The following is a 21,344-nucleotide window of genomic DNA, read 5'->3' on the forward strand; positions in this document are numbered from 1 at the left end:
TCTCTACATCTGGTTGGCAAAAAACTGCCAATTAAACACAAGTGTTTCCTCAAGCAGTTTTTAGAATTGTGTAACACATATGCGCACTACCAGTCTGCCAGAATCACTTACGCTGAACAGATCATTGAACAATTTGCTCTTGATTACATCTCTTCAGTACTCTGTCATATTTAAGTGCCTTGCATTTATTTTCTGGCATTATTGTAAAAAGAAATATAATCTGAGGACCTCATCTAACACTACAGATGACAATGGGTGAAATCTATTTCATAAAAAATGATTTTAATCACCAGAAAAGTGAAGCATGAAAAGTGGAAACAAGACCAAATGCAGCATATTACCCTGCAAACATTCACAGAAAAATTAACTTTGTAATTGAGGAACATGTGATAATAAAAAAAGTTCAGTAAGTGCAATGCATGTGTAGAAGCATGCAGCAAGCAGTTTAGAATGTCATGCTGAAATCTTAAAAATTGCTTTGTCCTGGACCTGCAAGCATGCTTTTGTGGTGCAAGCTCGAAAAGTGTTTGTTTCTGTATAGGTATCAAAAATGATCCCATGTGGTTCCGTGAGAAACATTCTTTATAATCACACATATATATAATCCAGTAAGCAGGATGTTGCTGCAAGCCGACTTGGGAGTAAGATGCGGAGGATGTCTGATTAATGTTCTTGCCTTTGGAAGCAACAGCAGCGCAAGCAACAGGTCGTTAATCCGCGCGTTTCTACCAGTGGTAATTGCTGGCAAGCGCTGAAATTTCCTCGGGCACCGAGACGGCTGATTACCCAATTATATCAGCAAAATTAAAATAAAAAGTAGGAAAAGAAATTTTTTCACATCGAAACCGAAACAGAAACTGATTGTCACCGCCAGGTGGCTGCCGGTAGCTGTTTATCTGTATAACCCTCATGGCGGTTCGGACGGTGCGACGCCATGTGCGACGCGCTTCGACGGTTGTTAAAATTCGCTACTTGGATTGTGAGCCGTCGTGAAATGTGTTGTGGTTTGCGTGTGTTTCTTCTTGCACAAGGGTGCACAATCGCGTAGTGCTGTCGACATACCCTAGTCGAGGAAAAGGGTCATTTTTCTGGAGTCTGTGCGCTTTGTGCAGTGCTGGATGGGTGTCCGGGCACAAAGATGCGTGGAGTGTCGCGGGTGAAAGGTTCGAAATGAGGCCTGGAATATTTTTTTCTCTGTGACTACGTGGTAGAGTGTGCCGGCTACGCAGCACTCGCATAGAGAAACATACTTACGTAAGTATATTTTTCTATGGCACTCGTGCTGAACTCGCGCTGGTTGGTGTAGTGCCTGTGACACGAAGGCTAACAGCGTTCTGCACGACTACGCAATCGTCTGAAAAGGTAAGCAGTACTCTTGTGCATTATCCGAAGCATATAATGCTCGAACGGTGACCTGTCGTACTGCTGCATTATTCGTGTTCAATGCGCTAAAAAGCGTTTAAGGCGCTTGTTTGTCGCTGGCTGGCCAAATGTCGCCGCGGTGAGTTGCTCTGCCAAGAATTGTCGGTACTTGTTTTGGCAAAGGGGATGCTACCGTGCGTGCGCTAGCTTTGCATGATTTTAGTATGCGCGTGAGCCTGTTTGCGCGTTTTTTTTTCTTGTTGAGCACAGGTTTTTCAACGTATATGACTCGTTATACGCGTTTCTGCCCATGCTTGTTCACACCACCGCGCACGTTTCAAGGATCGGCACTTTGGCTGCGCGTAAAATGTATGACTGTCTTTCGAGATAGCGTTAGCACTTTGAGGACGCGGGGATTCAAACACTTTCTATGCGCCGCGGTTTTTGCTTGGTGCTAGGCTGTTGAACCTTAGGTCGTGGGGTCGATCCTCATCGCAGTAACCGCATTTCGATTTAGGTGAAATGAAAAAAAGAATGCCCCTGTGCAGTGCGATGTCAGCTCACGTTAAGAAATTCTAGGTCGTCTAAATTAATCTGGAGCCCTCCAATACTATCAGTGCCCATTTTTTGCGTCTGAATTCAAGCCCCACAATATCCAAAGCACTGTCTCAGGTTGCAGTTACCAACTAAAGTTAATTTCCGGCCCTCAGGATTTAATTTTTAAATCAGTATGTGAAGATCTTTTTTTCTATGATGCCGATCGCGTTTCTGGTTACCCAGAGTATAGGATCTTGCATTTTGATCACTCTGCTTTAGTTGGAAATTGGTTTTTGAGAAAAGGAAGTGGCGCAATAATTGTCTCAGTTATTACGATGTTTATATCTACGCGTTCGAACGGCCGTTTGCAGATTTATTTTCCTCATAGCAAGAATCCTTTATTATTGCTAGGGGAACTGATGCATTTGTTGAGGCGTATACTTGGGCAAGTATATTTTTCCTGATCTTTTTACATTCATGCGATATTCACTGTCGGACCGAGTTCGCATGCTTGTTTCTGCATTCCTGTCACACTGCTAATGGGAAATTGGTATCTATCTGCAGGTGGCACATCTGTCTTCCAGTACGAGTCAATGGCATGGATTTTGTGGCCACTATATGGAGTCAAAAGCTGTGTTGTAAGTTGTTACTGCATTGTGCTTTGTTTTTGTGGTTGTCATTAAGTGTTCTTTTACTTTCATTGCTCTTTTCCTTAATGGTACTGCTTGGAACAGTTTGGATAGCTCTGGCCTCATATGTTTATATGAGTAATATTATTTGGTCGTTAGAATAGGCCTGTTGCAGGCCATTTGAAGTTTTACATCCAAAATTGGTCTTCTTTTAAATGTTGCATTCTATGCATGAAGTGCGAAATGTGTGCATGTTTTCGGCTACATTGTGTGATACTTTTTCGACTATGAATATTAAAATTATGGCGTATGCGTGTTAACTTAAATATGTGTTGTTGTGCCACTCATCGCAGGTCACAGATGTAAAAAAAAAGTGGACACATGAGATAACTGGTTTCATTACTGCTGTCTTGTTTCTGCTAAGCATGGAGAGGTGGGCTATTTGGTTCTGGGTAGAATTATGAGACATCATTCGAGTGTACAAAAACACATAAACAAAAAGAGTAGACACCACGAACCCCGGACTTCAGCTGAGGTTTATTCCATAACATGGGCTTTTTACATGCAAAGTGGTACTAATGATCCCTGGGGCTGAAAAGTATTTCCTCGACCAGGTAACAATTATTCAAGGTTAGGCGGAAGGGTATCTTGCCACTCAAGCTGAACGCATCGGCCTGCATGCATGCCAAGCGTGCAAGTTTAGCACTTGGAAGAGCTGGGAAATTTTTGAAGCCTTTTGTATCTCTGCTGAAAAAGAGAATTATGTCAGCAGCCCTTCTGTAGCACTCCGGAAAAAGGAACTAGATTATCTCAAGGCAAATGTGTTTGTTGGGTCAGCCAGGGAGGTGATGCATAGGCGTGCCGATGTGTTGAATGTGTGTGGCAAGGTACCTTTGTCCCTATGTTTTTTTGTGTGTTTCAGTTTTTGCCACCATGAATAATTATCTGGTCGCGGATATACTTCTCAGCCCCAGGGATCACGAGTACACCTTTGCACATAAAAAGCCTGTGTTGTGGAATAAGCCTCAGTTGAAATCCGGCGTCCATGGAGTTCTTATCTTCATCTGTGTAATTTTGTGTGCTGGAATGATGTCTCATGATTCTCCCTTGTTTTCAGTGAATAAGGAGGGCCCCTGGTGTCTCTCTTTTTTGTGTGTGATGGGTATAACAAAGTGGCTGCTCATAAACTGACATTTCGGGCTTAATTGAAGAATCCTTGGGAATTTATGTCTTGACAGCATGTCCCAAGGGGGCTTTCTTGAGAAAATCAGTTATTTGTTGCCCATTTTACTGCATTAACCATTACTCATCATGTCTCAGAACTCATTGATAATCACAAGCTTTCGAGTACCTGAGTTATGGGTCAGAAGCCTTCTGACATACTTTAAACTACTAAGGATGTGTGGAACCACATTTTACGAATAAATTTTAGCCAATCCAAACCTCTTGGTTTTATCCCTGACAACCTGAAGCCAACCTGTCAATCATTAAGACTGGAAACCGTTCTGACCCCTCAAACTGTTCTCCTATTTTATTGATGTGCATTTCACATAAACTGTTAGAGCACGAAATGAGTTTGCATATTACTTGCCACCATAATTCAAACTAATTTTTGTATACCAGTCATCACAGCTCCCATTCTATTTACTTATGTGGAATCCAACTTTTTGAATTTACAACAGATTTTCACCCAAATTTAGATTATTTTAGGCGAGTGTCATCGACTTGAATTTCTCAATATAACCTTTTAGCTACACTCTCATGCCTGAGCCTTCATTCTTTGATATTAGCGTAGATTCATTGCTTCCTGTTGTACTGCTTGTCTTATGAAGCCCAGTATATCAATATGCAAAATCATACGGCATCCCTCATATCCTGAGTCACTTTGGGATGTTAAACTCGCATAAACCAAACCAAGCATATTACCAAAGTACACTAATATTAGCCATTCAATAACAGTCCCTGTCTTTATGTCCCAACCATGTTATTATGACTGCATTATTCAGAAGAATGCCCCAACTATCTTAGCTACCCCGACTGTATTGACTTTTGCAAGACGGATGAGTGGGCTTGTTGGTAATTCATCGTGACAAAACAGTGCAAAGAAGACAATAATGAGGAAGAAATGCGACGGCACGAGCGCTGACTTTCAGGGAGGTTTTTTGGAAAGCACGTCAAAATATATACATTGTGGCCTAAAAAAAAAGAGTGATGAAAGGGCGCCTTGTAACATTCACATTGGATCTGGATTCACATTGGATCTGTCACATTGTTCACATTGGTTCTTTCCAATACACCTTGTTGAAAGTCAGCACTCATGCCATCGTATCTATTTCTTCCTCAGTCCTTGTCTTGTCTGCGTTTTTTGTCACAACGTATTGACATCCTTTTCCAGCTCTAGGGTTGATGGTATGGAGAAACCTTAACCAAATGCAGCTCCACAAGCTTGGAGCATGTCACAATGCATGCTGCTGGCACCGCAAAGGTACTCGGGTTCATCAGGAGATGCCTAGGCCTGTGTGCTCTTGCCATGCTGTGCAGTTTATGCACAAAAATTTTGACTCCAAACTGAAGTAATTATTAGCTCTTCCAAATTTGCGCCAAACTGTTTGAAGCTATGCCACCAACTCCCTTAATCCAGCAGCGACACTCGGTACAGATTATGTGTAATCAGTCATCTCACTTGACCACCAGACATTACTGCATAAAAGGGGAAATTGCTCGTTTAGGTGTATTCCATATACTCTGCATTACTTTTCCACAACTTTGTTAACTTTTGCTGCCCTGCCCCAAACCAGGACGCCACCACCACTAATTCAAGAATTTTTTCCTGTTCCCATTGAAGAATAAATCGGCTACCTCACCACATTTTCATTCCATGTGGTCCCTCAAAATTCAGGAAATAAGTGATGTCACTTGGAGCATTGATACTGGTTTGTTTTAGGTTTTGTTTGCTGCTGTTTTTATTTTTTCGCAACTGATATATCATGAAGTGTATGCCTCTTTTCTGTCTTAATGTATCGTCTGCGACGTCTCAGCTGTGCTAGTGCTCTCACCTTTATGATGTTACCTTTATATTGTCCCTCTTATTAATACCCCACTAAAAGCCGTCAGAGAACAATAAAAATATGACTTTTTTGTATTTTGCTCATTATGGCACACATCACGCTTATTTGTAGGGACATAGGCAAGACCTTTGTCTTGCGGTGGTGCTAGTTATGCTGCTGATGATGATACTTAATGATGAGCGTATGATATATGGAGTATGAACCTCAAATTATTTTTCTTTTTGAGTGTGAATAGCTTCAGTGGTTCTTGATTTAGGCTCACTTTATTCCTGTGGCCACAATACAGTGCTTACTCTTTTAGCACACTAATACAGGCAAGGAAAAAACTTGTGGATCCTAATTTTTTCACTTGAATCTTTTCTGCAGAGTGCATCGCCCAGTTTTCCAATGCCCTCATGCGCCGGCAGTACATCAACAAGGCTCTTTCATGGGGCCTAGCTGCATTGGCAAGTGGTAAAGAAGAGCAAGAGGAGCATGAAGACAAAATAAAACTGGCTCTACAAGCTTCAGCTTTTTCGAAATTTTTGGATGTCTCATTGTGACAGATGTAACGTGGCCGCATGGCCCCTGCCCCAACATCTCCCAGCCGTCCAAATGTCGCCAGCAGTCCACCATATTTTCCATTACCATTTCCAATAGGGTTGCGAACGGTCACAGGAACACACCTGCCATATGGGAAACATCCTTCCTTGAAGGGTCCAGGTTCAGCGTGCCTAGCAAAAGGGTGTGCTCCCAGCCACACCCTACTTTGAAGGGTGTAGGTTCAGCACCCCTAGCAATAGGGTGTGGTCCCAGCACCCCACTTGGAAGGGTGCAGATGCAACACCCCAATCAAAGGGGTGTCAATATACTCATCCCTAGGGTGCTCCCCATGCGACAAGCCATTTACACCCTTAGGGGTGTAAAATTTTTTACTGTGTGTAGATTCAGCGTTGTGAAGTCAGAGCTGAATCCTTTGGCTTTCCGTTGGAAGTGTTGGTATACACCTCTCGTTTTTGGATGGCGTCTTTACGTCGCTTGTTTTGGCACGTGCAGGGCTTTCAGTCATAAAAGGCTAAGGTCGTGCAATTTGCAAAATACAAGCTGTATATTCAGAGGGTGCTCTTCTTCGTCGTCGCCAATGCTAAGTTAGGGCCTCTGGCCGTCTGTGGCGGGTTATGTAGATTCAGCGTTGTGAAGTCAGAGCTGAATCCTCTGGCTTTCCGTCGGAAGCGTTGGTATACACCTCCCGGTTTTGGATGGCGTCTTTACGTCGCTTGATTTGGCACGTGCAGGGCTTTCAATCATAAAAGGCTAAGATCGTGCAATTTGCAACATACAAGCTGTATATTCAGATGAAGTTCTTCTTCGTCGTCGCCAATGCCATGTGAGGGCCTCTGGCAGTCGGTGCCGGGTCATGTAGCTTCAGCGTTGTGAAGTCAGAGCTGAATCCTTTGGCTTTCCGTTGGAAGCGTTGGTATACACCTCCCGGTTTTTGATGGCGTCTTTACGTCGCTTGTTTTGGCAAGTGCAGGGCTTTCAATCATAAAAGGCTAAGGTCGTGCAATTTCCAAAATACAAGCTGTATATTCAGAGGGTGTTCTTCTTCGTCGTCGCCAATGCCAATTCAGGTCCTCTGGCAGTCGGTAGCGGGTTATGTAGCTTCAGCGTTGTGAAGTCAGAGCTGAATCCTTTGGCTTTCCGTTGGAAGCGTTGGTATACACCTCCCGATTTTTGATGGCGTCTTTGCGTGGCTTGTTTTGGCACGTGCAGGGCTTTCAATCATAAGAGGCTAAGGTCGTGCAATTTGCAAAATACAAGCTGTATATTCAGACGATGTTCTTCTTCGTCGTCGCCAATGCCAAGTGAGGGCCTCTGGCAGTCGGTAGCGGGCTATGTAGCTTCAGCGTTGTGAAGTCAGAGCTGAATCCTTTGGCTTTCCGTTGGAAGCCTTGGTACACACCTCCCGGTTCCGGATGCCGTCTTTCCGTTGCTTGTTTTGGCGCGTGCAGGGCTTTTATTCCTAAAAGGTTAAGGTCGTGCACTTTGCAAAATACAAACTGTATATTCAGACGATGTTCTTCTCCGTCGTTGCCAATGCCAAGTGAGGGCCTCTGACAGTCGGTGGTGGGTTATGTTGCTTCAGCATTGTGAAGTCCGAGCTGAATCCTTTGGCTTTCCGTTGGAAGCCTTGGTACACACCTCCCGGTTTTTCATGCCGTCTTTCCGTTGCTTGTTTTGGCGCGTGCAGGGCTTTTATTCGTAAAAGGTTAAGGTCGTGCAATTTGCAAAATACAAACTGTATATTCAGAGGGTGCTCTTCTTCGTCGTCGCCAATGCTAAGTTAGGGCCTCTGGCTGTCTGTGGCGGGTTAAGTAGATTGAGCGTTGTGAAGTCAGAGCTGAATCCTCTGGATATCCGTTGGAAGCGTTGGTATACACCTCCCGGTTTTGGATGGCGTCTTTACGTCGCTTGTTTTGGCACGTGCAGGGCTTTCAATCATAAAAGGCTAAGGTCGTGCAATTTGCAAAATACAAGCTGTATATTCAGACGATGTTCTTCTTCGTTGTCGCCAATGCCAAGTGAGGGCCTCTGGCAGTCAGTGGCGGGTTATGTAGATTCAGAGTTGTGGAGTTAGAGCTGAATCCTTTGACTTTCCGTTGGAAGCGTTGGTAAACACCTCCCGGTTTTGGATGGCGTCTTTACGTCGCTTGTTTTGGCACGTGCAGGGGTTCAAATCATAAAAGGCTAAGGTCGTGCAATTTGCAAAATACAAGCTGTATATTCAGACGATGTTCTTCGTCGTCGCCAATGCCAAGTGAGGGCCTCTGGTAGTGGGTGGCGGGTTATGTAGCTTCAGCGTTGTGAAGTAAGAGCTGAATACTTTGGCTTTCCATTGGAAGCGTTGGTATAAACCTCCCGGTTTTGGATGCCGTCTTTACGTCGCTTGCTTTGGCACGTGCAGGGCTTTCAATCATAAAAGGCTAAGGTCGTGCAATTTGCAAAATACAAGCTGTATATTCAGACGATGTTCTTCTTCGTCGTCGCCAATGCCAAGTGAGGGCCTCTGGCAGTCGGTAGCGGGCTATGTAGCTTCAGCGTTCTGAAGTCAGAGCTGAATCCTTTGGCTTTCCTTTGGAAGCCTTGGTACACACCTCCCGGTTCCGGATGCCGTCTTTCCGTTGCTTGTTTTGGCACGTGCAGGGCTTTTATTCGTAAAAGGTTAAGGTCGTGCACTTTGCAAAATACAAACTGTATATTCAGACGATGTTCTTCTCCGTCGTTGCCAATGCCAAGTGAGGGCCTCTGGCAGTCGGTGGTGGGTCATGTAGCTTCAGCATTGTGAAGTCCGAGCTGAATCCTTTGGCTTTCCGTTGGAAGCCTTGGTACACACCTCCCGGTTTTGGATGCCGTCTTTCCGTTGCTTGTTTTGGCAAGTGCATTCCTTTCAATCATAAAAGTTTAAGGTCGTGCAATTTGCAAAATACAAACTGTATATTCAGACGATGTTCTTCGTCGCCGCCAATGCCAAGTGAGGGCCTCTGGCAGTCTGTGGCGGTTTATGTAGCTTCAGCGTTGTGGAGTCAGAGCTGAATCCTTTCGCTTTCCATTGGAAGCGTTGGTACACACCTCACGTTTTTTGATGGCGTCTTTACGTTGCTTGTTTTGGCACGTGCAGGGCTTTCAATCATAAAAGGCTAAGGCCATGCAATTTGCAAAATACAAGCTGTATATTCAGACGATGTTCTTCTTCGTCGTCGCCAATGCCAAGTGAGGGCCTCTGGCAGTCGGTGGCGGGTTACGTAGCTTCAGCGTTGTGAACTCACAGCTGATTCCTTTGGCTTTCCATTGGAAGCGTTGGTACACACCTCCCGGTTTCGGATGGCGTCTTTCCGTCGCTTGTTTTGGCACGTGCAGGGCTTTTATTCCTAAAAGGTTAAGGTCGTGCAAATGGTAAAATACAAACTGTATATTCAGACGATGTCTTTCTTCATCGTCGCCAATGCCAAGTGAGGGCCTCTGGCAGTCGGTAGCGGGTTATGTAGCTTCAGCGTTGTGAAGTCAGAGCTGAATCCTCTGGCTTTCCGTTGGAAGCGTTGGTATACACCTCCCGATTTTGGATGGCGTCTTTACGTCGCTTGTTTTGGCACGTGCAGGGCTTTCAATCATAAAAGGCTAAGGTCGTGCAATTTGCAAAATACAAGCTGTATATTCAGAGGGTGCTCTTCTTCGTCGTCGCCAATGCTAAGTTAGGGCCTCTGGCTGTCTGTGGCGGGTTATGTAGATTCAGCGTTGTGAAGTCAGAGCTGAATCCTCTGGCTTTCCGTCGGAAGCGTTGGTATACACCTCCCGGTTTTGGGTGGCGTCTTTACGTCCCTTGATTTGGCACGTGCAGGGCTTTCAATCATAAAAGGCTAAGGTCGTGCAATTTGCAAAATACAAGCTGTATATTCAGACGATGTTCTTCTTCGTCGTCGCCAATGCCAAGTGAGGGCCTCTGGCAGTCGGTGGCGGGTTATGTAGCTTCAGCGTTGTGAAGTCAGAGCTGAATACTTTGACTTTCCTTTGGAAGCGTTGGTATAAACCTCCCGGTTTTGGATGCCGTCTTTACGTCGCTTGCTTTGGCATGTGCAGTGCTTTCAATCATAAAAGGCTAAGGTCATGCAATTTGCAAAATACAAGCTGTATATTCAGAGGGTGTTCATCTTCGTCGTCGCCAATGCCAAGTGAGGGCCTCTGCCAGTCTGTGGCGGGTGATGTAGATTCAGCGTTGTGAAGTCAGAGCTGAATCCTTTGGCTTTCCGTTGGAAGCGTTGGTATACACCTCTCGTTTTTGGATGGCGTCTTTACGTCGCTTGTTTTGGCACGTGCAGGGCTTTCAATCATAAAAGGCTAAGGTCGTGCAATTTGCAAAATACAAGCTGTATATTCAGAGGGTGCTCTTCTTCGTCGTCGCCAATGCTAAGTTAGGGCCTCTGGCCGTCTGTGGCGGGTTATGTAGATTCAGCGTTGTGAAGTCAGAGCTGAATCCTCTGGCTTTCCGTCGGAAGCGTTGGTATACACCTCCCGGTTTTGGATGGCGTCTTTACGTCGCTTGATTTGGCACGTGCAGGGCTTTCAATCATAAAAGGCTAAGATCGTGCAATTTGCAAAATACAAGCTGTATATTCAGATGAAGTTCTTCTTCGTCGACGCCAATGCCATGTGAGGGCCGCTGGCAGTCGGTGGCGGGTCGTGTAGCTTCAGCGTTGTGAAGTCAGAGCTGAATCCTTTGGCTTTGCATTGGAAGCGTTGGTACACACCTCCCGTTTTTTGGATGGCGTCTTTACGTCGCTTGTTTTGGCACGTGCAGGGCTTTCAATCATAAAAGGCTAAGGTCGTGCAATTTGCAAAATAAAAGCTGTATATTCAGACGATGTTCTTCGTCGTCGTCGCCAATGCCAAGTGAGGGTCTCTGGCAGTCTGTGGCGGGTTATGTAGATTCAGCGTTGTGAAGTCAGAGCTGAATCCTCTGGATATCCGTTGGAAGCGTTGGTATACACCTCCCGGTTTTGGATGGCGTCTTTACGTCGCTTGTTCTGGCACGTGCAGGGCTTTCAATCATAAAAGGCTAAGGTCGTGCAATTTGCAAAATACAAGCTGTATAGGAGACGATGTTCTTCTTCGTCGTCGCCAATGCCAAGTGAGGGCCTCTGGCAGTCGGTGGCGGGTTATGTAGCTTCAGCGTTGTGAACTCACAGCTGATTCCTTTGGCTTTCCATTGCAAGCGTTGGTACACACCTCCCGGTTTCGGATGGCGTCTTTCCGTCGCTTGTTTTGGCACGTGCAGGGCTTTTTTTTCGTAAAAGGTTAAGGTCGTGCAAATTGTAAAATACAAACTGTATATACAGACGATGTTCTTCTTCGTCGTCGCCAATGCCAAGTGAGGGCCTCTGGCAGTCGATGGCGGGTTATTTAGCTTCAGCGTTGTGAAGTCAGAGCTGAATCCTTTGGCTTTCCGTTGGAAGCGTTGGTATACACCTCCCGATTTTTGATGGCGTCTTTACGTCGCTTGTTTTGGCACGTGCAGGGCTTTCAATCATAAAAGGCTAAGATCGTGCAATTTGCAAAATACAAGCTGTATATTCAGATGAAGTTCTTCTTCGTCGTCGCCAATGCCATGTGAAGGCCTCTGGCAGTCGGTGGCGGGTTATGTAGCTTCAGCGTTGTGAAATCGGAGCTGAATCCTTTGGCTTTCCGTTGGAAGCGTTGGTATACACCTCCCGGTTTTTGATGGCGTCTTTACGTCGCTTGTTTTGGCAAGTGCAGGGCTTTCAATCATAAAAGGCTAAGGTCGTGCAATTTGCAAAATACAAGCTGTATATTCAGAGGGTGTTCTTCTTCGTCGTCGCCAATCCCAATTGAGGTCCTCTGGCAGTCGGTAGCGGGTTATGTAGCTTCAGCGTTGTGAAGTCAGAGCTGAATCCTTTGGCTTTCCGTTGGAAGCGTTGGTATACACCTCCCGACTTTTGATGGCGTCTTTGCGTCGCTTGTTTTTGCACGTGCAGGGCTTTCAATCATAAAAGGCTAAGGTCGTGCAATTTGCAAAATACAAGCTGTATATTCAGACGATGTTCTTCTTCGTCGCCGCCAATGCCAAGTGAGGGCCTCTGGCAGTCTGTGGCGGGTGATGTATATTCAGCGTTGTGAAGTCAGAGCTGAATCCTTTGGCTTTCCGTTGGAAGCGTTGGTATACACCTCCCGGTATTGGATGGCGTCTTTACGTCGCTTGTTTTGGCACGTGCAGGGCTTTCAAACATATAACGCAAAGGTCGTGCAATTTGCAAAATACAAGCTGTATATTCAGAGGGTGTTCTCCTTCGTCGTCGCCAATGCCAAGTGAGGGCCTCTGGTAGATGGTGGCGGGTTATGTAGCTTGAGCGTTGTGAAGTCAGAGCTGAATCCTTTGGCCTTCCATTGGAAGCGTTGGCACACACCTCCCAGTTTCGGATGGCGTCTTTCCGTCGCTTGTTTTGGCACGTGCAGGGCTTTTATTCGTAAAAGGTTAAGGTCGTCCAAATGGTAAAATACAAACTGTATATACAGACGATGTTCTTCTTCGTCGTCGCCAATGCCAAGTGAGGGCCTCTGGCAGTCGATGGCGGGTTATTTAGCTTCAGCGTTGTGAAGTCAGAGCTGAATCCTTTGGCTTTCCGTTGGAAGCGTTGGTATACACCTCCCGATTTTTGATGGCGTCTTTACGTCGCTTGTTTTGGCACGTGCAGGGCTTTCAATCATAAAAGGCTAAGATCGTGCAATTTGCAAAATACAAGCTGTATATTCAGATGAAGTTCTTCTTCGTCGTCGCCAATGCCATGTGAAGGCCTCTGGTAGTCGGTGGCGGGTTATGTAGCTTCAGCGTTGTGAAGTCAGAGCTGAATCCTTTGGCTTTCCGTTGGAAGCGTTGGTATACACCTTCCGGTTTTTTATGGCGTCTTTACGTCGCTTGTTTTGGCAAGTGCAGGGCTTTCAATCATAAAAGGCTAAGGTCGTGCAATTTGCAAAATACAAGCTGTATATTCAGAGGGTGTTCTTCTTCGTCGTCGCCAATCCCAATTGAGGTCCTCTGGCAGTCGGTAGCGGGTTATGTAGCTTCAGCGTTGTGAAGTCAGAGCTGAATGCTTTGGCTTTCCGTTGGAAGCGTTGGTATACTCCTCCCGATTTTTGATGGCGTTTTTCGGCCGCTTCTTTTGGCACGTGCAGGGCTTTCAATCATAAAAGGCTAAGATCGTGCAATTTGCAAAATACAAGCTGTATATTCAGAGGGTGTTCTTCTTCGTCGTCGCCAATGCCAATTGAGGTCCTCTGGCAGTCGGTAGCGGGTTAGGTAGCTTCAGCGTTGTGAAGTCAGAGCTGAATCCTTTGGCTTTCCGATGGAAGCGTTGGTATACACCTCCCAGTTTTTGATGGCGTCTTTACGTCGCTTGTTTTGGCAAGTGCAGGGCTTTCAATCATAAAAGGCTAAGGTCGTGCAATTTGCAAAATACAAGCTGTATATTCAGAGGGTGTTCTTCTTCGTCGTCGCCAATCCCAATTGAGGTCCTCTGGCAGTCGGTAGCGGGTTATGTAGCTTCAGCGTTGTGAAGTCAGAGCTGAATCCTTTGGCTTTCCGTTGGAAGCGTTGGTATACACCTCCCGATTTTTGATGGCGTCTTTGCGTCGCTTGTTTTTGCACGTGCAGGGCTTTCAATCATAAAAGGCTAAGGTCGTGCAATTTGCAAAATACAAGCTGTATATTCAGACGATGTTCTTCTTCGTCGTCGCCAATGCCAAGTGAGGGCCTCTGGCAGTCGGTGGCGGGTTATGTAGCTTCAGCGTTGTGAAGTCAGAGCTGAATACTTTGACTTTCCTTTGGAAGCGTTGGTATAAACCTCCCGGTTTTGGATGCCGTCTTTACGTCGCTTGCTTTGGCATGTGCAGTGCTTTCAATCATAAAAGGCTAAGGTCATGCAATTTGCAAAATACAAGCTGTATATTCAGAGGGTGTTCATCTTCGTCGTCGCCAATGCCAAGTGAGGGCCTCTGCCAGTCTGTGGCGGGTGATGTAGATTCAGCGTTGTGAAGTCAGAGCTGAATCCTTTGGCTTTCCGTTGGAAGCGTTGGTATACACCTCTCGTTTTTGGATGGCGTCTTTACGTCGCTTGTTTTGGCACGTGCAGGGCTTTCAATCATAAAAGGCTAAGGTCGTGCAATTTGCAAAATACAAGCTGTATATTCAGAGGGTGCTCTTCTTCGTCGTCGCCAATGCTAAGTTAGGGCCTCTGGCCGTCTGTGGCGGGTTATGTAGATTCAGCGTTGTGAAGTCAGAGCTGAATCCTCTGGCTTTCCGTCGGAAGCGTTGGTATACACCTCCCGGTTTTGGATGGCGTCTTTACGTCGCTTGATTTGGCACGTGCAGGGCTTTCAATCATAAAAGGCTAAGATCGTGCAATTTGCAAAATACAAGCTGTATATTCAGATGAAGTTCTTCTTCGTCGACGCCAATGCCATGTGAGGGCCGCTGGCAGTCGGTGGCGGGTCGTGTAGCTTCAGCGTTGTGAAGTCAGAGCTGAATCCTTTGGCTTTGCATTGGAAGCGTTGGTACACACCTCCCGTTTTTTGGATGGCGTCTTTACGTCGCTTGTTTTGGCACGTGCAGGGCTTTCAATCATAAAAGGCTAAGGTCGTGCAATTTGCAAAATAAAAGCTGTATATTCAGACGATGTTCTTCGTCGTCGTCGCCAATGCCAAGTGAGGGTCTCTGGCAGTCTGTGGCGGGTTATGTAGATTCAGCGTTGTGAAGTCAGAGCTGAATCCTCTGGATATCCGTTGGAAGCGTTGGTATACACCTCCCGGTTTTGGATGGCGTCTTTACGTCGCTTGTTCTGGCACGTGCAGGGCTTTCAATCATAAAAGGCTAAGGTCGTGCAATTTGCAAAATACAAGCTGTATAGGAGACGATGTTCTTCTTCGTCGTCGCCAATGCCAAGTGAGGGCCTCTGGCAGTCGGTGGCGGGTTATGTAGCTTCAGCGTTGTGAACTCACAGCTGATTCCTTTGGCTTTCCATTGCAAGCGTTGGTACACACCTCCCGGTTTCGGATGGCGTCTTTCCGTCGCTTGTTTTGGCACGTGCAGGGCTTTTTTTTCGTAAAAGGTTAAGGTCGTGCAAATTGTAAAATACAAACTGTATATACAGACGATGTTCTTCTTCGTCGTCGCCAATGCCAAGTGAGGGCCTCTGGCAGTCGATGGCGGGTTATTTAGCTTCAGCGTTGTGAAGTCAGAGCTGAATCCTTTGGCTTTCCGTTGGAAGCGTTGGTATACACCTCCCGATTTTTGATGGCGTCTTTACGTCGCTTGTTTTGGCACGTGCAGGGCTTTCAATCATAAAAGGCTAAGATCGTGCAATTTGCAAAATACAAGCTGTATATTCAGATGAAGTTCTTCTTCGTCGTCGCCAATGCCATGTGAAGGCCTCTGGCAGTCGGTGGCGGGTTATGTAGCTTCAGCGTTGTGAAATCGGAGCTGAATCCTTTGGCTTTCCGTTGGAAGCGTTGGTATACACCTCCCGGTTTTTGATGGCGTCTTTACGTCGCTTGTTTTGGCAAGTGCAGGGCTTTCAATCATAAAAGGCTAAGGTCGTGCAATTTGCAAAATACAAGCTGTATATTCAGAGGGTGTTCTTCTTCGTCGTCGCCAATCCCAATTGAGGTCCTCTGGCAGTCGGTAGCGGGTTATGTAGCTTCAGCGTTGTGAAGTCAGAGCTGAATCCTTTGGCTTTCCGTTGGAAGCGTTGGTATACACCTCCCGACTTTTGATGGCGTCTTTGCGTCGCTTGTTTTTGCACGTGCAGGGCTTTCAATCATAAAAGGCTAAGGTCGTGCAATTTGCAAAATACAAGCTGTATATTCAGACGATGTTCTTCTTCGTCGCCGCCAATGCCAAGTGAGGGCCTCTGGCAGTCTGTGGCGGGTGATGTATATTCAGCGTTGTGAAGTCAGAGCTGAATCCTTTGGCTTTCCGTTGGAAGCGTTGGTATACACCTCCCGGTATTGGATGGCGTCTTTACGTCGCTTGTTTTGGCACGTGCAGGGCTTTCAAACATATAACGCAAAGGTCGTGCAATTTGCAAAATACAAGCTGTATATTCAGAGGGTGTTCTCCTTCGTCGTCGCCAATGCCAAGTGAGGGCCTCTGGTAGATGGTGGCGGGTTATGTAGCTTGAGCGTTGTGAAGTCAGAGCTGAATCCTTTGGCCTTCCATTGGAAGCGTTGGCACACACCTCCCAGTTTCGGATGGCGTCTTTCCGTCGCTTGTTTTGGCACGTGCAGGGCTTTTATTCGTAAAAGGTTAAGGTCGTCCAAATGGTAAAATACAAACTGTATATACAGACGATGTTCTTCTTCGTCGTCGCCAATGCCAAGTGAGGGCCTCTGGCAGTCGATGGCGGGTTATTTAGCTTCAGCGTTGTGAAGTCAGAGCTGAATCCTTTGGCTTTCCGTTGGAAGCGTTGGTATACACCTCCCGATTTTTGATGGCGTCTTTACGTCGCTTGTTTTGGCACGTGCAGGGCTTTCAATCATAAAAGGCTAAGATCGTGCAATTTGCAAAATACAAGCTGTATATTCAGATGAAGTTCTTCTTCGTCGTCGCCAATGCCATGTGAAGGCCTCTGGTAGTCGGTGGCGGGTTATGTAGCTTCAGCGTTGTGAAGTCAGAGCTGAATCCTTTGGCTTTCCGTTGGAAGCGTTGGTATACACCTTCCGGTTTTTTATGGCGTCTTTACGTCGCTTGTTTTGGCAAGTGCAGGGCTTTCAATCATAAAAGGCTAAGGTCGTGCAATTTGCAAAATACAAGCTGTATATTCAGAGGGTGTTCTTCTTCGTCGTCGCCAATCCCAATTGAGGTCCTCTGGCAGTCGGTAGCGGGTTATGTAGCTTCAGCGTTGTGAAGTCAGAGCTGAATGCTTTGGCTTTCCGTTGGAAGCGTTGGTATACTCCTCCCGATTTTTGATGGCGTTTTTCGGCCGCTTCTTTTGGCACGTGCAGGGCTTTCAATCATAAAAGGCTAAGATCGTGCAATTTGCAAAATACAAGCTGTATATTCAGAGGGTGTTCTTCTTCGTCGTCGCCAATGCCAATTGAGGTCCTCTGGCAGTCGGTAGCGGGTTATGTAGCTTCAGCGTTGTGAAGTCAGAGCTGAATCCTTTGGCTTTCCGATGGAAGCGTTGGTATACACCTCCCAGTTTTTGATGGCGTCTTTACGTCGCTTGTTTTGGCAAGTGCAGGGCTTTCAATCATAAAAGGCTAAGGTCGTGCAATTTGCAAAATACAAGCTGTATATTCAGAGGGTGTTCTTCTTCGTCGTCGCCAATCCCAATTGAGGTCCTCTGGCAGTCGGTAGCGGGTTATGTAGCTTCAGCGTTGTGAAGTCAGAGCTGAATCCTTTGGCTTTCCGTTGGAAGCGTTGGTATACACCTCCCGATTTTTGATGGCGTCTTTGCGTCGCTTGTTTTTGCACGTGCAGGGCTTTCAATCATAAAAGGCTAAGTTCGTGCAATTTGCAAAATACAAGCTGTATATTCAGACGATGTTCTTCTTCGTCGCCGCCAATGCCAATTGAGGGCCTCTGGCTGTCGGTAGCGGGCTATGTAGCTTCATCGTTGTGAAGTCAGAGCTGAATCCTTTGGCTTTCCGTTGGAAGCCTTGGTACACACCTCCCGGTTCCGGATGCCGTCTTTCCGTTGCTTGTTTTGGCGCGTGCAGGGCTTTTATTCGTAAAAGATTAAGGTCGTGCAATTTGCAAAATACAAGCTGTATATTCAGAGGGTGTTCTTCTTCGTCGTCGCCAATGCCAAGTGAGGGCCTCTGGCTGTCTGTGGCGGGTTATGTAGATTCAGCGTTGTGAAGTCAGAGCTGAATCCTCTGGATATCCTTTGGAAGCGTTGGTATACACCACCCGGTTTTGGATGGCGTCTTTACGTCGCTTGTTTTGGCACGTGCAGAGCTTTCAATCATAAAAGGCTAAGGTCGTACAATTTGCAAAATACAAGCTGTATATTCAGACGATGTTCTTCTTCGTCGTCGCCAATGCCAAGTGAGGGCCTCTGGCAGTCTGTGGCGGGTGATGTAGATTCAGCGTTGTGAAGTCAGAGCTGAATCCTTTGGCTTTCTGTTGGAAGCGTTGGTATACACCTCCCGGTATTGGATGGCGTCTTTACGTCGCTTGTTTTGGCACGTGCAGGGCTTTCAAACATATAAGGCAAAGGTCGTGCAATTTGCAAAATACAAGCTGTATATTCAGTGGGTGTTCTTCGTCGTCGCCAATGCCAAGTGAGGGCCTCTGGAAGTCTGTGGCGGTTTATGTAGCTTCAGCGTTGTGAAGTCAGAGCTGAATACTTTGGCTTTCCGTTGGAACCGTTGGTATAAACCTCCCGGTTTTGGATGGCGTCTTTACGTCGCTTGTTTTCGCACGTGCAGGGCGTTCAATGATAAAAGGTTAAGGTCGCGCAATTTGCAAAATACAAACTGTTTATTCAGAGGGTGTTCTTCTTGGTCGTCGCCAATGCCAAGTGAGGGCCTCTGGCAGTCGGTCACGGGTTATGCAGCTTCAGCATTGTGGAGTCAGAGCTGAATCCTTTGGCTTTCCATTGGACGCGTTGGTACACACCTCCCGGCTTCGGATGGCGTCTTTCCGTCGCTTGTTCTGGCACGTGCATAGCTTTCAATCATAAAAGGTTAAGGTCGTGCAATTTGCAATATACAAGCTGTATATTCAGAGCATGTTCTTCTTCGTCGTCGCCAATGCCAAATGAGGGCATCTTGCAGTCGGTGGCGGGTTATGTAGCTTCAGCGTTGGGAAGTCAGAGCTGAATCCTTTGGCTTCCCGTTGGAAGCGTTCGTACACACCTGCCGGTTTTGGATGGCGTTTTTCGGCCGCTTCTTTTGGCACGTGCAGGGCTTTCAATCATAAAAGGCTAAGATCGTGCAATTTGCAAAATACAAGCTGTATATTCAGAGGGTGCTCTTCGTCGTCGCCAATGCTAAGTTAGGGCCTCTGGCCGTCTGTGGCGGGTTATGTAGATTCAGCGTTGTGAAGTCAGAGCTGAATCCTCTGGCTTTCCGTCGGAAGCGTTGATATACACCTCCCGGTTTTGGATGGCGTCTTTACGTCGCTTGATTTGGCACGTGCAGGGCTTTCAATCATAAAAGGCTAAGAGCCTCCAATTTGCAAAATACAAGCTGTATATTCAGATGAAGTTCTTCTTCGTCGTCGCCAATGCCATGTGAGGGCCTCTGGCAGTCGGTGGCGGGTCATGTAGCTTCAGCGTTGTGAAGTCAGAGCTGAATCCTTTGGCTTTCCGTTGGAAGCGTTGGTATACACCTCCCGGTTTTTGATGGCGTCTTTACGTCGCTTGTTTTGGCAAGTGCAGGGCTTACAATCATAAAAGGCTAAGGTCGTGCAATTTGCAAAATACAAGCTGTATATTCAGAGGGTGTTCTTCTTAGTCGTCGCCAATGCCAATTGAGGTCCTCTGGCAGTCGGTAGCGGGTTATGTAGCTTCAGCGTTGTGAAGTCAGAGCTGAATCCTTTGGCTTTCCGATGGAAGCGTTCGTATACACCTCCCAGTTTTTGATGGCGTCTTTACGTCGCTTGTTTTGGCACGTGCAGGGCTTTCAATCATAAAACGCTAAGTTCGTGCAATTTGCAAAATACAAGCTGTATATTCAGAGGGTGTTCTTCTTCGTCGTCGCCAATGCCAAGTGAGGGTCTCTGTCAGTCTGTGGCGGGTTATGTAGATTCAGCGTTGTGAAGTCAGAGCTGAATCCTCTGGATATCCTTTGGAAGCGTTGGTATACACCTCCCGGTTTTGGATGGCGTCTTTATGTCGCTTGTTTTGGCACGTGCAGGGCTTTCAATCATAAAAGGCTAAGGTCATGCAATTTGCAAAATACAAGCTGTATATTCAGACGATGTTCTTCTTCGTCGTCGCCAATGCAAGTGAGGGCCTCTGGCAGTTGGTGGCGGGTTATGTAGCTTCAGCGTTGTGAACTCAAAGCTGATTCCTTTCGCTTTCCATTGGAAGCGTTGGTACACACCTCCCGGTTTCGGATGGCGTCTTTCCGTCGCTTGTTTTGGCACGTGCAGGGCTTTTATTCCTAAAAGGTTAAGGTCGTGCAAATGGTAAAACACAAACTGTATATTCAGACGATGTCTTTCTTCGTCGTCGCCAATGCCAAGTGAGGGCCTCTGGCAGTCGGTAGCGGGTTATGTAGCTTCAGCGTTGTGAAGTCAGAGCTGAATCCTCTGGCTTTCCGTCGGAAGCGTTGGTATACACCTCCCGGTTTTGGATGGCGTCTTTACGTCGCTTGATTTGGCACGTGCAGGGCTTTCAATCATAAAAGGCTAAGATAGTGCAATTTGCAAAATACAAGCTGTATATTCAGATGAAGTTCTTCTTCGTCGTCGTCAATGCCATGTGAGGGCCTCTGCCAGTCTGTGGCGGGTGATGTAGATTCAGCGTTGTGAAGTCAGAGCTGAATCCTTTGGCTTTCCGTTGGAAGCGTTGGTATACACCTCTCGTTTTTGGATGGCGTCTTTATGTCGCTTGTTTTGGCACGTGCAGGGCTTTCAATCATAAAAGGCTAAGGTCATGCAATTTGCAAAATACAAGCTGTATATTCAGACGATGTTCTTCTTCGTCGTCGCCAATGCCAAGTGAGGGCCTCTGGCAGTTGGTGGCGGGTTATGTAGCTTCAGCGTTGTGAACTCAAAGCTGATTCCTTTCGCTTTCCAGTGGAAGCGTTGGTACACACCTCCCGGTTTCGGATGGCGTCTTTCCGTCGCTTGTTTTGGCACGTGCAGGGCTTTTATTCCTAAAAGGTTAAGGTCGTGCAAATGGTAAAATACAAACTGTATATTCAGACGATGTCTTTCTTCGTCGTCGCCAATGCCAAGTGAGGGCCTCTGGCAGTCGGTAGCGGGTTATGTAGCTTCAGCGTTGTGAAGTCAGAGCTGAATCCTCTGGCTTTCCGTCGGAAGCGTTGGTATACACCTCCCGGTTTTGGATGGCGTCTTTCCGTCACTTGGTTTGGCACGTGCAGAGCTTTCAATCATAAAAGGCTAAGGTCGTGCAATTTGCATAATACAAGCTGTATATTCAGACGATGCTCTTCTTCGTCGTCGCGAATGTAAAGTGAGGGCCTCTGGTAGACGGTGGCGGGTTATGTAGCTTCAGCGTTGTGAAGT

General features: G+C 46.5%; 1 long non-coding RNA gene across 1 annotated transcript; it reads left to right on the top strand.

The window, feature by feature from the left end:
* The first annotated feature begins 873 nt into the window (after positions 1 to 873).
* LOC149338190 (uncharacterized) lies at positions 874 to 6,202 on the top strand. The gene is made up of 3 exons (XR_016283409.1): positions 874 to 1,362; positions 2,464 to 2,537; positions 5,963 to 6,202. It is a non-coding gene; the product is annotated as an uncharacterized LOC149338190 (long non-coding RNA).
* The last annotated feature ends 15,142 nt before the right edge of the window (positions 6,203 to 21,344 follow it).

The sequence above is a fragment of the Amblyomma mixtum genome, chromosome 6, assembly GCF_055824585.1.
Source record: "Amblyomma mixtum isolate Tamu chromosome 6, ASM5582458v1, whole genome shotgun sequence".
Taxonomy (NCBI): domain Eukaryota; kingdom Metazoa; phylum Arthropoda; class Arachnida; order Ixodida; family Ixodidae; genus Amblyomma; species Amblyomma mixtum.